This window comes from Solanum lycopersicum, chromosome 1 (assembly GCF_036512215.1).
Source record: "Solanum lycopersicum chromosome 1, SLM_r2.1".
Classification (NCBI taxonomy): domain Eukaryota; kingdom Viridiplantae; phylum Streptophyta; class Magnoliopsida; order Solanales; family Solanaceae; genus Solanum; species Solanum lycopersicum.
In genome coordinates this window covers 43,934,063-43,947,458 of record NC_090800.1, presented here as the reverse complement: position 1 = coordinate 43,947,458, position 13,396 = coordinate 43,934,063, and the positions used below count along the sequence as shown (strand labels likewise).

Below are 13,396 nucleotides of genomic sequence, written 5' to 3'. Positions count from 1 at the left end.
GAGGAAGGTTGTGTTTAATAGATTTTAGAGTGCAATGAATGACGGATGCGATCATACCAGCACTAACGCACCGGATCCCATCAGAACTCCGAAGTTAAGCGTGCTTGGGCGAGAGTAGTACTAGGATGGGTGACCCCCTGGGAAGTCCTCGTGTTGCATCCCTCCTTTTTGTTGAAATTTGATCTCGTAATTTTGAAAAAAAAAATATACTCATTTATTTTTTTTTTGCGGAAAATACGTTCGGATTGAGGCGTCATTAGGATATGGGATGGTGGCGTCGGGGATGGGCGTGACGGGCGTCGTCGTGCGTCGGTGCGTGGAGGGTTTTAAAGCGGGGGGGCGGGCTAGGGCGTTGGGAGGAAGGTTGTGTTTAATAGATTTTAGAGTGCAATGAATGACGGATGCGATCATACCAGCACTAACGCACCGGATCCCATCAGAACTCCGAAGTTAAGCGTGCTTGGGCGAGAGTAGTACTAGGATGGGTGACCCCCCTGGAGAGTCCTCGTGTTGCATCCCTCCTTTTTGTTGAAATTTGATCTCGTAATTGAAAAAAAAAATATACTCATTTATTTTTTTTTTGCGGAAAATACATGGGGATGGTCTGGCGTCCCGGGTGGTAATGGCGTGACGGGCGTCGTCGTGCGTCGGTGCGTGGAGGGTTTTAAAGCGGGGGCGGCTAGGGGCCTTTGGGAGGATGGTTGTGTTTAATCGATTTTAGAGTGCAATGAATGACGGATGCGATCATACCAGCACTAACGCACCGGATCCCATCAGAACTCCGAAGTTAAGCGTGCTTGGGCGAGAGTAGTACTAGGATGGGTGACCCCCTGGGAAGTCCTCGTGTTGCATCCCTCCTTTTTGTTGAAATTTGATCTCGTAATTGAAAAAAAAAAATATACTCATTTATTTTTTTTTTGCGGAAAATACGTTCGGATTGAGGCGTCATTAGGATATGGGATGGTGGCGTCGGGGATGGGCGTGACGGGCGTCGTCGTGCGTCGGTGCGTGGAGGGTTTTAAAGCGGGGGGCGGGCTAGGGCGTTGGGAGGAAGGTTGTGTTTAATAGATTTTAGAGTGCAATGAATGACGGATGCGATCATACCAGCACTAACGCACCGGATCCCATCAGAACTCCGAAGTTAAGCGTGCTTGGGCGAGAGTAGTACTAGGATGGGTGACCCCCTGGGAAGTCCTCGTGTTGCATCCCTCCTTTTTGTTGAAATTTGATCTCGTAATTGAAAAAAAAAAATATACTCATTTATTTTTTTTTTTGCGGAAAATACGTTCGGATTGAGGCGTCATTAGGATATGGGATGGTGGCGTCGGGGATGGGCGTGACGGGCGTCGTCGTGCGTCGGTGCGTGGAGGGTTTTAAAGCGGGGGGCGGGCTAGGGCGTTGGGAGGAAGGTTGTGTTTAATAGATTTTAGAGTGCAATGAATGACGGATGCGATCATACCAGCACTAACGCACCGGATCCCATCAGAACTCCGAAGTTAAGCGTGCTTGGGCGAGAGTAGTACTAGGATGGGTGACCCCCTGGGAAGTCCTCGTGTTGCATCCCTCCTTTTTGTTGAAATTTGATCTCGTAATTGAAAAAAAAAAATATACTCATTTATTTTTTTTTTTGCGGAAAATACGTTCGGATTGAGGCGTCATTAGGATATGGGATGGTGGCGTCGGGGATGGGCGTGACGGGCGTCGTCGTGCGTCGGTGCGTGGAGGGTTTTAAAGCGGGGGGCGGGCTAGGGCGTTGGGAGGAAGGTTGTGTTTAATAGATTTTAGAGTGCAATGAATGACGGATGCGATCATACCAGCACTAACGCACCGGATCCCATCAGAACTCCGAAGTTAAGCGTGCTTGGGCGAGAGTAGTACTAGGATGGGTGACCCCCTGGGAAGTCCTCGTGTTGCATCCCTCCTTTTTGTTGAAATTTGATCTCGTAATTGAAAAAAAAAAATATACTCATTTATTTTTTTTTTGCGGAAAATACGTTCGGATTGAGGCGTCATTAGGATATGGGATGGTGGCGTCGGGGATGGGCGTGACGGGCGTCGTCGTGCGTCGGTGCGTGGAGGGTTTTAAAGCGGGGGGCGGGCTAGGGCGTTGGGAGGAAGGTTGTGTTTAATAGATTTTAGAGTGCAATGAATGACGGATGCGATCATACCAGCACTAACGCACCGGATCCCATCAGAACTCCGAAGTTAAGCGTGCTTGGGCGAGAGTAGTACTAGGATGGGTGACCCCCTGGGAAGTCCTCGTGTTGCATCCCTCCTTTTTGTTGAAATTTGATCTCGTAATTGAAAAAAAAAAATATACTCATTTATTTTTTTTTTTGCGGAAAATACGTTCGGATTGAGGCGTCATTAGGATATGGGATGGTGGCGTCGGGGATGGGCGTGACGGGCGTCGTCGTGCGTCGGTGCGTGGAGGGTTTTAAAGCGGGGGGCGGGCTAGGGCGTTGGGAGGAAGGTTGTGTTTAATAGATTTTAGAGTGCAATGAATGACGGATGCGATCATACCAGCACTAACGCACCGGATCCCATCAGAACTCCGAAGTTAAGCGTGCTTGGGCGAGAGTAGTACTAGGATGGGTGACCCCCTGGGAAGTCCTCGTGTTGCATCCCTCCTTTTTGTTGAAATTTGATCTCGTAATTGAAAAAAAAAAATATACTCATTTATTTTTTTTTTTGCGGAAAATACGTTCGGATTGAGGCGTCATTAGGATATGGGATGGTGGCGTCGGGGATGGGCGTGACGGGCGTCGTCGTGCGTCGGTGCGTGGAGGGTTTTAAAGCGGGGGGCGGGCTAGGGCGTTGGGAGGAAGGTTGTGTTTAATAGATTTTAGAGTGCAATGAATGACGGATGCGATCATACCAGCACTAACGCACCGGATCCCATCAGAACTCCGAAGTTAAGCGTGCTTGGGCGAGAGTAGTACTAGGATGGGTGACCCCCTGGGAAGTCCTCGTGTTGCATCCCTCCTTTTTGTTGAAATTTGATCTCGTAATTGAAAAAAAAAAATATACTCATTTATTTTTTTTTTTGCGGAAAATACGTTCGGATTGAGGCGTCATTAGGATATGGGATGGTGGCGTCGGGGATGGGCGTGACGGGCGTCGTCGTGCGTCGGTGCGTGGAGGGTTTTAAAGCGGGGGGCGGGCTAGGGCGTTGGGAGGAAGGTTGTGTTTAATAGATTTTAGAGTGCAATGAATGACGGATGCGATCATACCAGCACTAACGCACCGGATCCCATCAGAACTCCGAAGTTAAGCGTGCTTGGGCGAGAGTAGTACTAGGATGGGTGACCCCCTGGGAAGTCCTCGTGTTGCATCCCTCCTTTTTGTTGAAATTTGATCTCGTAATTGAAAAAAAAAAATATACTCATTTATTTTTTTTTTGCGGAAAATACGTTCGGATTGAGGCGTCATTAGGATATGGGATGGTGGCGTCGGGGATGGGCGTGACGGGCGTCGTCGTGCGTCGGTGCGTGGAGGGTTTTAAAGCGGGGGGCGGGCTAGGGCGTTGGGAGGAAGGTTGTGTTTAATAGATTTTAGAGTGCAATGAATGACGGATGCGATCATACCAGCACTAACGCACCGGATCCCATCAGAACTCCGAAGTTAAGCGTGCTTGGGCGAGAGTAGTACTAGGATGGGTGACCCCCTGGGAAGTCCTCGTGTTGCATCCCTCCTTTTTGTTGAAATTTGATCTCGTAATTGAAAAAAAAAAATATACTCATTTATTTTTTTTTTTGCGGAAAATACGTTCGGATTGAGGCGTCATTAGGATATGGGATGGTGGCGTCGGGGATGGGCGTGACGGGCGTCGTCGTGCGTCGGTGCGTGGAGGGTTTTAAAGCGGGGGGCGGGCTAGGGCGTTGGGAGGAAGGTTGTGTTTAATAGATTTTAGAGTGCAATGAATGACGGATGCGATCATACCAGCACTAACGCACCGGATCCCATCAGAACTCCGAAGTTAAGCGTGCTTGGGCGAGAGTAGTACTAGGATGGGTGACCCCCTGGGAAGTCCTCGTGTTGCATCCCTCCTTTTTGTTGAAATTTGATCTCGTAATTGAAAAAAAAAAATATACTCATTTATTTTTTTTTTTGCGGAAAATACGTTCGGATTGAGGCGTCATTAGGATATGGGATGGTGGCGTCGGGGATGGGCGTGACGGGCGTCGTCGTGCGTCGGTGCGTGGAGGGTTTTAAAGCGGGGGGCGGGCTAGGGCGTTGGGAGGAAGGTTGTGTTTAATAGATTTTAGAGTGCAATGAATGACGGATGCGATCATACCAGCACTAACGCACCGGATCCCATCAGAACTCCGAAGTTAAGCGTGCTTGGGCGAGAGTAGTACTAGGATGGGTGACCCCCTGGGAAGTCCTCGTGTTGCATCCCTCCTTTTTGTTGAAATTTGATCTCGTAATTGAAAAAAAAAAATATACTCATTTATTTTTTTTTTTGCGGAAAATACGTTCGGATTGAGGCGTCATTAGGATATGGGATGGTGGCGTCGGGGATGGGCGTGACGGGCGTCGTCGTGCGTCGGTGCGTGGAGGGTTTTAAAGCGGGGGGCGGGCTAGGGCGTTGGGAGGAAGGTTGTGTTTAATAGATTTTAGAGTGCAATGAATGACGGATGCGATCATACCAGCACTAACGCACCGGATCCCATCAGAACTCCGAAGTTAAGCGTGCTTGGGCGAGAGTAGTACTAGGATGGGTGACCCCCTGGGAAGTCCTCGTGTTGCATCCCTCCTTTTTGTTGAAATTTGATCTCGTAATTGAAAAAAAAAAATATACTCATTTATTTTTTTTTTTGCGGAAAATACGTTCGGATTGAGGCGTCATTAGGATATGGGATGGTGGCGTCGGGGATGGGCGTGACGGGCGTCGTCGTGCGTCGGTGCGTGGAGGGTTTTAAAGCGGGGGGCGGGCTAGGGCGTTGGGAGGAAGGTTGTGTTTAATAGATTTTAGAGTGCAATGAATGACGGATGCGATCATACCAGCACTAACGCACCGGATCCCATCAGAACTCCGAAGTTAAGCGTGCTTGGGCGAGAGTAGTACTAGGATGGGTGACCCCCTGGGAAGTCCTCGTGTTGCATCCCTCCTTTTTGTTGAAATTTGATCTCGTAATTGAAAAAAAAAAATATACTCATTTATTTTTTTTTTTGCGGAAAATACGTTCGGATTGAGGCGTCATTAGGATATGGGATGGTGGCGTCGGGGATGGGCGTGACGGGCGTCGTCGTGCGTCGGTGCGTGGAGGGTTTTAAAGCGGGGGGCGGGCTAGGGCGTTGGGAGGAAGGTTGTGTTTAATAGATTTTAGAGTGCAATGAATGACGGATGCGATCATACCAGCACTAACGCACCGGATCCCATCAGAACTCCGAAGTTAAGCGTGCTTGGGCGAGAGTAGTACTAGGATGGGTGACCCCCTGGGAAGTCCTCGTGTTGCATCCCTCCTTTTTGTTGAAATTTGATCTCGTAATTGAAAAAAAAAAATATACTCATTTATTTTTTTTTTTGCGGAAAATACGTTCGGATTGAGGCGTCATTAGGATATGGGATGGTGGCGTCGGGGATGGGCGTGACGGGCGTCGTCGTGCGTCGGTGCGTGGAGGGTTTTAAAGCGGGGGGCGGGCTAGGGCGTTGGGAGGAAGGTTGTGTTTAATAGATTTTAGAGTGCAATGAATGACGGATGCGATCATACCAGCACTAACGCACCGGATCCCATCAGAACTCCGAAGTTAAGCGTGCTTGGGCGAGAGTAGTACTAGGATGGGTGACCCCCTGGGAAGTCCTCGTGTTGCATCCCTCCTTTTTGTTGAAATTTGATCTCGTAATTGAAAAAAAAAAATATACTCATTTATTTTTTTTTTTGCGGAAAATACGTTCGGATTGAGGCGTCATTAGGATATGGGATGGTGGCGTCGGGGATGGGCGTGACGGGCGTCGTCGTGCGTCGGTGCGTGGAGGGTTTTAAAGCGGGGGGCGGGCTAGGGCGTTGGGAGGAAGGTTGTGTTTAATAGATTTTAGAGTGCAATGAATGACGGATGCGATCATACCAGCACTAACGCACCGGATCCCATCAGAACTCCGAAGTTAAGCGTGCTTGGGCGAGAGTAGTACTAGGATGGGTGACCCCCTGGGAAGTCCTCGTGTTGCATCCCTCCTTTTTGTTGAAATTTGATCTCGTAATTGAAAAAAAAAAATATACTCATTTATTTTTTTTTTTGCGGAAAATACGTTCGGATTGAGGCGTCATTAGGATATGGGATGGTGGCGTCGGGGATGGGCGTGACGGGCGTCGTCGTGCGTCGGTGCGTGGAGGGTTTTAAAGCGGGGGGCGGGCTAGGGCGTTGGGAGGAAGGTTGTGTTTAATAGATTTTAGAGTGCAATGAATGACGGATGCGATCATACCAGCACTAACGCACCGGATCCCATCAGAACTCCGAAGTTAAGCGTGCTTGGGCGAGAGTAGTACTAGGATGGGTGACCCCCTGGGAAGTCCTCGTGTTGCATCCCTCCTTTTTGTTGAAATTTGATCTCGTAATTGAAAAAAAAAAATATACTCATTTATTTTTTTTTTTGCGGAAAATACGTTCGGATTGAGGCGTCATTAGGATATGGGATGGTGGCGTCGGGGATGGGCGTGACGGGCGTCGTCGTGCGTCGGTGCGTGGAGGGTTTTAAAGCGGGGGGCGGGCTAGGGCGTTGGGAGGAAGGTTGTGTTTAATAGATTTTAGAGTGCAATGAATGACGGATGCGATCATACCAGCACTAACGCACCGGATCCCATCAGAACTCCGAAGTTAAGCGTGCTTGGGCGAGAGTAGTACTAGGATGGGTGACCCCCTGGGAAGTCCTCGTGTTGCATCCCTCCTTTTTGTTGAAATTTGATCTCGTAATTGAAAAAAAAAAATATACTCATTTATTTTTTTTTTTGCGGAAAATACGTTCGGATTGAGGCGTCATTAGGATATGGGATGGTGGCGTCGGGGATGGGCGTGACGGGCGTCGTCGTGCGTCGGTGCGTGGAGGGTTTTAAAGCGGGGGGCGGGCTAGGGCGTTGGGAGGAAGGTTGTGTTTAATAGATTTTAGAGTGCAATGAATGACGGATGCGATCATACCAGCACTAACGCACCGGATCCCATCAGAACTCCGAAGTTAAGCGTGCTTGGGCGAGAGTAGTACTAGGATGGGTGACCCCCTGGGAAGTCCTCGTGTTGCATCCCTCCTTTTTGTTGAAATTTGATCTCGTAATTGAAAAAAAAAAATATACTCATTTATTTTTTTTTTTGCGGAAAATACGTTCGGATTGAGGCGTCATTAGGATATGGGATGGTGGCGTCGGGGATGGGCGTGACGGGCGTCGTCGTGCGTCGGTGCGTGGAGGGTTTTAAAGCGGGGGGCGGGCTAGGGCGTTGGGAGGAAGGTTGTGTTTAATAGATTTTAGAGTGCAATGAATGACGGATGCGATCATACCAGCACTAACGCACCGGATCCCATCAGAACTCCGAAGTTAAGCGTGCTTGGGCGAGAGTAGTACTAGGATGGGTGACCCCCTGGGAAGTCCTCGTGTTGCATCCCTCCTTTTTGTTGAAATTTGATCTCGTAATTGAAAAAAAAAAATATACTCATTTATTTTTTTTTTTGCGGAAAATACGTTCGGATTGAGGCGTCATTAGGATATGGGATGGTGGCGTCGGGGATGGGCGTGACGGGCGTCGTCGTGCGTCGGTGCGTGGAGGGTTTTAAAGCGGGGGGCGGGCTAGGGCGTTGGGAGGAAGGTTGTGTTTAATAGATTTTAGAGTGCAATGAATGACGGATGCGATCATACCAGCACTAACGCACCGGATCCCATCAGAACTCCGAAGTTAAGCGTGCTTGGGCGAGAGTAGTACTAGGATGGGTGACCCCCTGGGAAGTCCTCGTGTTGCATCCCTCCTTTTTGTTGAAATTTGATCTCGTAATTGAAAAAAAAAAATATACTCATTTATTTTTTTTTTTGCGGAAAATACGTTCGGATTGAGGCGTCATTAGGATATGGGATGGTGGCGTCGGGGATGGGCGTGACGGGCGTCGTCGTGCGTCGGTGCGTGGAGGGTTTTAAAGCGGGGGGCGGGCTAGGGCGTTGGGAGGAAGGTTGTGTTTAATAGATTTTAGAGTGCAATGAATGACGGATGCGATCATACCAGCACTAACGCACCGGATCCCATCAGAACTCCGAAGTTAAGCGTGCTTGGGCGAGAGTAGTACTAGGATGGGTGACCCCCTGGGAAGTCCTCGTGTTGCATCCCTCCTTTTTGTTGAAATTTGATCTCGTAATTGAAAAAAAAAAATATACTCATTTATTTTTTTTTTTGCGGAAAATACGTTCGGATTGAGGCGTCATTAGGATATGGGATGGTGGCGTCGGGGATGGGCGTGACGGGCGTCGTCGTGCGTCGGTGCGTGGAGGGTTTTAAAGCGGGGGGCGGGCTAGGGCGTGGCGTTGGGAGGAAGGTTGTGTTTAATAGATTTTAGAGTGCAATGAATGACGGATGCGATCATACCAGCACTAACGCACCGGATCCCATCAGAACTCCGAAGTTAAGCGTGCTTGGGCGAGAGTAGTACTAGGATGGGTGACCCCCTGGGAAGTCCTCGTGTTGCATCCCTCCTTTTTGTTGAAATTTGATCTCGTAATTGAAAAAAAAAAATATACTCATTTATTTTTTTTTTTGCGGAAAATACGTTCGGATTGAGGCGTCATTAGGATATGGGATGGTGGCGTCGGGGATGGGCGTGACGGGCGTCGTCGTGCGTCGGTGCGTGGAGGGTTTTAAAGCGGGGGGCGGGCTAGGGCGTTGGGAGGAAGGTTGTGTTTAATAGATTTTAGAGTGCAATGAATGACGGATGCGATCATACCAGCACTAACGCACCGGATCCCATCAGAACTCCGAAGTTAAGCGTGCTTGGGCGAGAGTAGTACTAGGATGGGTGACCCCCTGGGAAGTCCTCGTGTTGCATCCCTCCTTTTTGTTGAAATTTGATCTCGTAATTGAAAAAAAAAAATATACTCATTTATTTTTTTTTTTGCGGAAAATACGTTCGGATTGAGGCGTCATTAGGATATGGGATGGTGGCGTCGGGGATGGGCGTGACGGGCGTCGTCGTGCGTCGGTGCGTGGAGGGTTTTAAAGCGGGGGGCGGGCTAGGGCGTTGGGAGGAAGGTTGTGTTTAATAGATTTTAGAGTGCAATGAATGACGGATGCGATCATACCAGCACTAACGCACCGGATCCCATCAGAACTCCGAAGTTAAGCGTGCTTGGGCGAGAGTAGTACTAGGATGGGTGACCCCCTGGGAAGTCCTCGTGTTGCATCCCTCCTTTTTGTTGAAATTTGATCTCGTAATTGAAAAAAAAAAATATACTCATTTATTTTTTTTTTTGCGGAAAATACGTTCGGATTGAGGCGTCATTAGGATATGGGATGGTGGCGTCGGGGATGATGGGCGTGACGGGCGTCGTCGTGCGTCGGTGCGTGGAGGGTTTTAAAGCGGGGGGCGGGCTAGGGCGTTGGGAGGAAGGTTGTGTTTAATAGATTTTAGAGTGCAATGAATGACGGATGCGATCATACCAGCACTAACGCACCGGATCCCATCAGAACTCCGAAGTTAAGCGTGCTTGGGCGAGAGTAGTACTAGGATGGGTGACCCCCTGGGAAGTCCTCGTGTTGCATCCCTCCTTTTTGTTGAAATTTGATCTCGTAATTGAAAAAAAAAAATATACTCATTTATTTTTTTTTTTGCGGAAAATACGTTCGGATTGAGGCGTCATTAGGATATGGGATGGTGGCGTCGGGGATGGGCGTGACGGGCGTCGTCGTGCGTCGGTGCGTGGAGGGTTTTAAAGCGGGGGGCGGGCTAGGGCGTTGGGAGGAAGGTTGTGTTTAATAGATTTTAGAGTGCAATGAATGACGGATGCGATCATACCAGCACTAACGCACCGGATCCCATCAGAACTCCGAAGTTAAGCGTGCTTGGGCGAGAGTAGTACTAGGATGGGTGACCCCCTGGGAAGTCCTCGTGTTGCATCCCTCCTTTTTGTTGAAATTTGATCTCGTAATTGAAAAAAAAAAATATACTCATTTATTTTTTTTTTTGCGGAAAATACGTTCGGATTGAGGCGTCATTAGGATATGGGATGGTGGCGTCGGGGATGGGCGTGACGGGCGTCGTCGTGCGTCGGTGCGTGGAGGGTTTTAAAGCGGGGGGCGGGCTAGGGCGTTGGGAGGAAGGTTGTGTTTAATAGATTTTAGAGTGCAATGAATGACGGATGCGATCATACCAGCACTAACGCACCGGATCCCATCAGAACTCCGAAGTTAAGCGTGCTTGGGCGAGAGTAGTACTAGGATGGGTGACCCCCTGGGAAGTCCTCGTGTTGCATCCCTCCTTTTTGTTGAAATTTGATCTCGTAATTGAAAAAAAAAAATATACTCATTTATTTTTTTTTTTGCGGAAAATACGTTCGGATTGAGGCGTCATTAGGATATGGGATGGTGGCGTCGGGGATGGGCGTGACGGGCGTCGTCGTGCGTCGGTGCGTGGAGGGTTTTAAAGCGGGGGGCGGGCTAGGGCGTTGGGAGGAAGGTTGTGTTTAATAGATTTTAGAGTGCAATGAATGACGGATGCGATCATACCAGCACTAACGCACCGGATCCCATCAGAACTCCGAAGTTAAGCGTGCTTGGGCGAGAGTAGTACTAGGATGGGTGACCCCCTGGGAAGTCCTCGTGTTGCATCCCTCCTTTTTGTTGAAATTTGATCTCGTAATTGAAAAAAAAAAATATACTCATTTATTTTTTTTTTTGCGGAAAATACGTTCGGATTGAGGCGTCATTAGGATATGGGATGGTGGCGTCGGGGATGGGCGTGACGGGCGTCGTCGTGCGTCGGTGCGTGGAGGGTTTTAAAGCGGGGGGCGGGCTAGGGCGTTGGGAGGAAGGTTGTGTTTAATAGATTTTAGAGTGCAATGAATGACGGATGCGATCATACCAGCACTAACGCACCGGATCCCATCAGAACTCCGAAGTTAAGCGTGCTTGGGCGAGAGTAGTACTAGGATGGGTGACCCCCTGGGAAGTCCTCGTGTTGCATCCCTCCTTTTTGTTGAAATTTGATCTCGTAATTGAAAAAAAAAAATATACTCATTTATTTTTTTTTTTGCGGAAAATACGTTCGGATTGAGGCGTCATTAGGATATGGGATGGTGGCGTCGGGGATGGGCGTGACGGGCGTCGTCGTGCGTCGGTGCGTGGAGGGTTTTAAAGCGGGGGGCGGGCTAGGGCGTTGGGAGGAAGGTTGTGTTTAATAGATTTTAGAGTGCAATGAATGACGGATGCGATCATACCAGCACTAACGCACCGGATCCCATCAGAACTCCGAAGTTAAGCGTGCTTGGGCGAGAGTAGTACTAGGATGGGTGACCCCCTGGGAAGTCCTCGTGTTGCATCCCTCCTTTTTGTTGAAATTTGATCTCGTAATTGAAAAAAAAAAATATACTCATTTATTTTTTTTTTTGCGGAAAATACGTTCGGATTGAGGCGTCATTAGGATATGGGATGGTGGCGTCGGGGATGGGCGTGACGGGCGTCGTCGTGCGTCGGTGCGTGGAGGGTTTTAAAGCGGGGGGCGGGCTAGGGCGTTGGGAGGAAGGTTGTGTTTAATAGATTTTAGAGTGCAATGAATGACGGATGCGATCATACCAGCACTAACGCACCGGATCCCATCAGAACTCCGAAGTTAAGCGTGCTTGGGCGAGAGTAGTACTAGGATGGGTGACCCCCTGGGAAGTCCTCGTGTTGCATCCCTCCTTTTTGTTGAAATTTGATCTCGTAATTGAAAAAAAAAAATATACTCATTTATTTTTTTTTTTGCGGAAAATACGTTCGGATTGAGGCGTCATTAGGATATGGGATGGTGGCGTCGGGGATGGGCGTGACGGGCGTCGTCGTGCGTCGGTGCGTGGAGGGTTTTAAAGCGGGGGGCGGGCTAGGGCGTTGGGAGGAAGGTTGTGTTTAATAGATTTTAGAGTGCAATGAATGACGGATGCGATCATACCAGCACTAACGCACCGGATCCCATCAGAACTCCGAAGTTAAGCGTGCTTGGGCGAGAGTAGTACTAGGATGGGTGACCCCCTGGGAAGTCCTCGTGTTGCATCCCTCCTTTTTGTTGAAATTTGATCTCGTAATTGAAAAAAAAAAATATACTCATTTATTTTTTTTTTTGCGGAAAATACGTTCGGATTGAGGCGTCATTAGGATATGGGATGGTGGCGTCGGGGATGGGCGTGACGGGCGTCGTCGTGCGTCGGTGCGTGGAGGGTTTTAAAGCGGGGGGCGGGCTAGGGCGTTGGGAGGAAGGTTGTGTTTAATAGATTTTAGAGTGCAATGAATGACGGATGCGATCATACCAGCACTAACGCACCGGATCCCATCAGAACTCCGAAGTTAAGCGTGCTTGGGCGAGAGTAGTACTAGGATGGGTGACCCCCTGGGAAGTCCTCGTGTTGCATCCCTCCTTTTTGTTGAAATTTGATCTCGTAATTGAAAAAAAAAAATATACTCATTTATTTTTTTTTTTGCGGAAAATACGTTCGGATTGAGGCGTCATTAGGATATGGGATGGTGGCGTCGGGGATGGGCGTGACGGGCGTCGTCGTGCGTCGGTGCGTGGAGGGTTTTAAAGCGGGGGGCGGGCTAGGGCGTTGGGAGGAAGGTTGTGTTTAATAGATTTTAGAGTGCAATGAATGACGGATGCGATCATACCAGCACTAACGCACCGGATCCCATCAGAACTCCGAAGTTAAGCGTGCTTGGGCGAGAGTAGTACTAGGATGGGTGACCCCCTGGGAAGTCCTCGTGTTGCATCCCTCCTTTTTGTTGAAATTTGATCTCGTAATTGAAAAAAAAAAATATACTCATTTATTTTTTTTTTTGCGGAAAATACGTTCGGATTGAGGCGTCATTAGGATATGGGATGGTGGCGTCGGGGATGGGCGTGACGGGCGTCGTCGTGCGTCGGTGCGTGGAGGGTTTTAAAGCGGGGGGCGGGCTAGGGCGTTGGGAGGAAGGTTGTGTTTAATAGATTTTAGAGTGCAATGAATGACGGATGCGATCATACCAGCACTAACGCACCGGATCCCATCAGAACTCCGAAGTTAAGCGTGCTTGGGCGAGAGTAGTACTAGGATGGGTGACCCCCTGGGAAGTCCTCGTGTTGCATCCCTCCTTTTTGTTGAAATTTGATCTCGTAATTGAAAAAAAAAAATATACTCATTTATTTTTTTTTTTGCGGAAAATACGTTCGGATTGAGGCGTCATTAGGATATGGGATGGT

At 48.9% G+C, this 13,396-nt stretch overlaps 38 non-coding genes across 38 annotated transcripts; all 38 read left to right on the top strand.

Moving 5' to 3' along the window:
• Positions 1 to 43: 43 nt before the first annotated feature.
• LOC138341618 (5S ribosomal RNA) lies at positions 44 to 162 on the top strand. Its single transcript, XR_011214411.1, has one exon. It is a non-coding gene; the product is annotated as a 5S ribosomal RNA (ribosomal RNA).
• A 237-nt stretch (positions 163 to 399) lies between these two features.
• LOC138340994 (5S ribosomal RNA) lies at positions 400 to 519 on the top strand. Its single transcript, XR_011213820.1, has one exon. It is a non-coding gene; the product is annotated as a 5S ribosomal RNA (ribosomal RNA).
• A 217-nt stretch (positions 520 to 736) lies between these two features.
• LOC138341617 (5S ribosomal RNA) lies at positions 737 to 855 on the top strand. Its single transcript, XR_011214410.1, has one exon. It is a non-coding gene; the product is annotated as a 5S ribosomal RNA (ribosomal RNA).
• A 235-nt stretch (positions 856 to 1,090) lies between these two features.
• On the top strand, positions 1,091 to 1,209 carry LOC138341616 (5S ribosomal RNA). The gene has a single exon (XR_011214409.1). It is a non-coding gene; the product is annotated as a 5S ribosomal RNA (ribosomal RNA).
• A 236-nt stretch (positions 1,210 to 1,445) lies between these two features.
• Positions 1,446 to 1,564, top strand: LOC138341614 (5S ribosomal RNA). The gene has a single exon (XR_011214407.1). It is a non-coding gene; the product is annotated as a 5S ribosomal RNA (ribosomal RNA).
• Positions 1,565 to 1,800: 236 nt separating this feature from the next.
• LOC138341613 (5S ribosomal RNA) lies at positions 1,801 to 1,919 on the top strand. Its single transcript, XR_011214406.1, has one exon. It is a non-coding gene; the product is annotated as a 5S ribosomal RNA (ribosomal RNA).
• A 235-nt stretch (positions 1,920 to 2,154) lies between these two features.
• Positions 2,155 to 2,273, top strand: LOC138341612 (5S ribosomal RNA). Its single transcript, XR_011214405.1, has one exon. It is a non-coding gene; the product is annotated as a 5S ribosomal RNA (ribosomal RNA).
• Positions 2,274 to 2,509: 236 nt separating this feature from the next.
• On the top strand, positions 2,510 to 2,628 carry LOC138341611 (5S ribosomal RNA). Its single transcript, XR_011214404.1, has one exon. It is a non-coding gene; the product is annotated as a 5S ribosomal RNA (ribosomal RNA).
• A 236-nt stretch (positions 2,629 to 2,864) lies between these two features.
• LOC138341610 (5S ribosomal RNA) lies at positions 2,865 to 2,983 on the top strand. Its single transcript, XR_011214403.1, has one exon. It is a non-coding gene; the product is annotated as a 5S ribosomal RNA (ribosomal RNA).
• A 236-nt stretch (positions 2,984 to 3,219) lies between these two features.
• Positions 3,220 to 3,338, top strand: LOC138341609 (5S ribosomal RNA). Its single transcript, XR_011214402.1, has one exon. It is a non-coding gene; the product is annotated as a 5S ribosomal RNA (ribosomal RNA).
• A 235-nt stretch (positions 3,339 to 3,573) lies between these two features.
• LOC138341608 (5S ribosomal RNA) lies at positions 3,574 to 3,692 on the top strand. The gene has a single exon (XR_011214401.1). It is a non-coding gene; the product is annotated as a 5S ribosomal RNA (ribosomal RNA).
• Positions 3,693 to 3,928: 236 nt separating this feature from the next.
• Positions 3,929 to 4,047, top strand: LOC138341607 (5S ribosomal RNA). Its single transcript, XR_011214400.1, has one exon. It is a non-coding gene; the product is annotated as a 5S ribosomal RNA (ribosomal RNA).
• A 236-nt stretch (positions 4,048 to 4,283) lies between these two features.
• LOC138341606 (5S ribosomal RNA) lies at positions 4,284 to 4,402 on the top strand. The gene has a single exon (XR_011214399.1). It is a non-coding gene; the product is annotated as a 5S ribosomal RNA (ribosomal RNA).
• A 236-nt stretch (positions 4,403 to 4,638) lies between these two features.
• Positions 4,639 to 4,757, top strand: LOC138341605 (5S ribosomal RNA). Its single transcript, XR_011214398.1, has one exon. It is a non-coding gene; the product is annotated as a 5S ribosomal RNA (ribosomal RNA).
• A 236-nt stretch (positions 4,758 to 4,993) lies between these two features.
• On the top strand, positions 4,994 to 5,112 carry LOC138341603 (5S ribosomal RNA). Its single transcript, XR_011214396.1, has one exon. It is a non-coding gene; the product is annotated as a 5S ribosomal RNA (ribosomal RNA).
• A 236-nt stretch (positions 5,113 to 5,348) lies between these two features.
• On the top strand, positions 5,349 to 5,467 carry LOC138341602 (5S ribosomal RNA). The gene has a single exon (XR_011214395.1). It is a non-coding gene; the product is annotated as a 5S ribosomal RNA (ribosomal RNA).
• A 236-nt stretch (positions 5,468 to 5,703) lies between these two features.
• Positions 5,704 to 5,822, top strand: LOC138341601 (5S ribosomal RNA). Its single transcript, XR_011214394.1, has one exon. It is a non-coding gene; the product is annotated as a 5S ribosomal RNA (ribosomal RNA).
• Positions 5,823 to 6,058: 236 nt separating this feature from the next.
• On the top strand, positions 6,059 to 6,177 carry LOC138341600 (5S ribosomal RNA). Its single transcript, XR_011214393.1, has one exon. It is a non-coding gene; the product is annotated as a 5S ribosomal RNA (ribosomal RNA).
• Positions 6,178 to 6,413: 236 nt separating this feature from the next.
• On the top strand, positions 6,414 to 6,532 carry LOC138341599 (5S ribosomal RNA). Its single transcript, XR_011214392.1, has one exon. It is a non-coding gene; the product is annotated as a 5S ribosomal RNA (ribosomal RNA).
• Positions 6,533 to 6,768: 236 nt separating this feature from the next.
• Positions 6,769 to 6,887, top strand: LOC138341598 (5S ribosomal RNA). The gene has a single exon (XR_011214391.1). It is a non-coding gene; the product is annotated as a 5S ribosomal RNA (ribosomal RNA).
• A 236-nt stretch (positions 6,888 to 7,123) lies between these two features.
• LOC138341597 (5S ribosomal RNA) lies at positions 7,124 to 7,242 on the top strand. The gene has a single exon (XR_011214390.1). It is a non-coding gene; the product is annotated as a 5S ribosomal RNA (ribosomal RNA).
• Positions 7,243 to 7,478: 236 nt separating this feature from the next.
• LOC138341596 (5S ribosomal RNA) lies at positions 7,479 to 7,597 on the top strand. The gene has a single exon (XR_011214389.1). It is a non-coding gene; the product is annotated as a 5S ribosomal RNA (ribosomal RNA).
• Positions 7,598 to 7,833: 236 nt separating this feature from the next.
• Positions 7,834 to 7,952, top strand: LOC138341595 (5S ribosomal RNA). Its single transcript, XR_011214388.1, has one exon. It is a non-coding gene; the product is annotated as a 5S ribosomal RNA (ribosomal RNA).
• A 236-nt stretch (positions 7,953 to 8,188) lies between these two features.
• On the top strand, positions 8,189 to 8,307 carry LOC138341594 (5S ribosomal RNA). Its single transcript, XR_011214387.1, has one exon. It is a non-coding gene; the product is annotated as a 5S ribosomal RNA (ribosomal RNA).
• A 241-nt stretch (positions 8,308 to 8,548) lies between these two features.
• Positions 8,549 to 8,667, top strand: LOC138341592 (5S ribosomal RNA). Its single transcript, XR_011214385.1, has one exon. It is a non-coding gene; the product is annotated as a 5S ribosomal RNA (ribosomal RNA).
• A 236-nt stretch (positions 8,668 to 8,903) lies between these two features.
• LOC138341591 (5S ribosomal RNA) lies at positions 8,904 to 9,022 on the top strand. The gene has a single exon (XR_011214384.1). It is a non-coding gene; the product is annotated as a 5S ribosomal RNA (ribosomal RNA).
• Positions 9,023 to 9,258: 236 nt separating this feature from the next.
• LOC138341590 (5S ribosomal RNA) lies at positions 9,259 to 9,377 on the top strand. The gene has a single exon (XR_011214383.1). It is a non-coding gene; the product is annotated as a 5S ribosomal RNA (ribosomal RNA).
• Positions 9,378 to 9,616: 239 nt separating this feature from the next.
• LOC138341589 (5S ribosomal RNA) lies at positions 9,617 to 9,735 on the top strand. The gene has a single exon (XR_011214382.1). It is a non-coding gene; the product is annotated as a 5S ribosomal RNA (ribosomal RNA).
• A 236-nt stretch (positions 9,736 to 9,971) lies between these two features.
• Positions 9,972 to 10,090, top strand: LOC138341588 (5S ribosomal RNA). Its single transcript, XR_011214381.1, has one exon. It is a non-coding gene; the product is annotated as a 5S ribosomal RNA (ribosomal RNA).
• Positions 10,091 to 10,326: 236 nt separating this feature from the next.
• On the top strand, positions 10,327 to 10,445 carry LOC138341587 (5S ribosomal RNA). Its single transcript, XR_011214380.1, has one exon. It is a non-coding gene; the product is annotated as a 5S ribosomal RNA (ribosomal RNA).
• A 236-nt stretch (positions 10,446 to 10,681) lies between these two features.
• LOC138341586 (5S ribosomal RNA) lies at positions 10,682 to 10,800 on the top strand. Its single transcript, XR_011214379.1, has one exon. It is a non-coding gene; the product is annotated as a 5S ribosomal RNA (ribosomal RNA).
• Positions 10,801 to 11,036: 236 nt separating this feature from the next.
• On the top strand, positions 11,037 to 11,155 carry LOC138341585 (5S ribosomal RNA). Its single transcript, XR_011214378.1, has one exon. It is a non-coding gene; the product is annotated as a 5S ribosomal RNA (ribosomal RNA).
• Positions 11,156 to 11,391: 236 nt separating this feature from the next.
• On the top strand, positions 11,392 to 11,510 carry LOC138341584 (5S ribosomal RNA). Its single transcript, XR_011214377.1, has one exon. It is a non-coding gene; the product is annotated as a 5S ribosomal RNA (ribosomal RNA).
• Positions 11,511 to 11,746: 236 nt separating this feature from the next.
• Positions 11,747 to 11,865, top strand: LOC138341583 (5S ribosomal RNA). The gene has a single exon (XR_011214376.1). It is a non-coding gene; the product is annotated as a 5S ribosomal RNA (ribosomal RNA).
• Positions 11,866 to 12,101: 236 nt separating this feature from the next.
• Positions 12,102 to 12,220, top strand: LOC138341581 (5S ribosomal RNA). Its single transcript, XR_011214374.1, has one exon. It is a non-coding gene; the product is annotated as a 5S ribosomal RNA (ribosomal RNA).
• Positions 12,221 to 12,456: 236 nt separating this feature from the next.
• Positions 12,457 to 12,575, top strand: LOC138341580 (5S ribosomal RNA). Its single transcript, XR_011214373.1, has one exon. It is a non-coding gene; the product is annotated as a 5S ribosomal RNA (ribosomal RNA).
• A 236-nt stretch (positions 12,576 to 12,811) lies between these two features.
• On the top strand, positions 12,812 to 12,930 carry LOC138341579 (5S ribosomal RNA). Its single transcript, XR_011214372.1, has one exon. It is a non-coding gene; the product is annotated as a 5S ribosomal RNA (ribosomal RNA).
• A 236-nt stretch (positions 12,931 to 13,166) lies between these two features.
• LOC138341578 (5S ribosomal RNA) lies at positions 13,167 to 13,285 on the top strand. Its single transcript, XR_011214371.1, has one exon. It is a non-coding gene; the product is annotated as a 5S ribosomal RNA (ribosomal RNA).
• Positions 13,286 to 13,396: the final 111 nt, after the last annotated feature.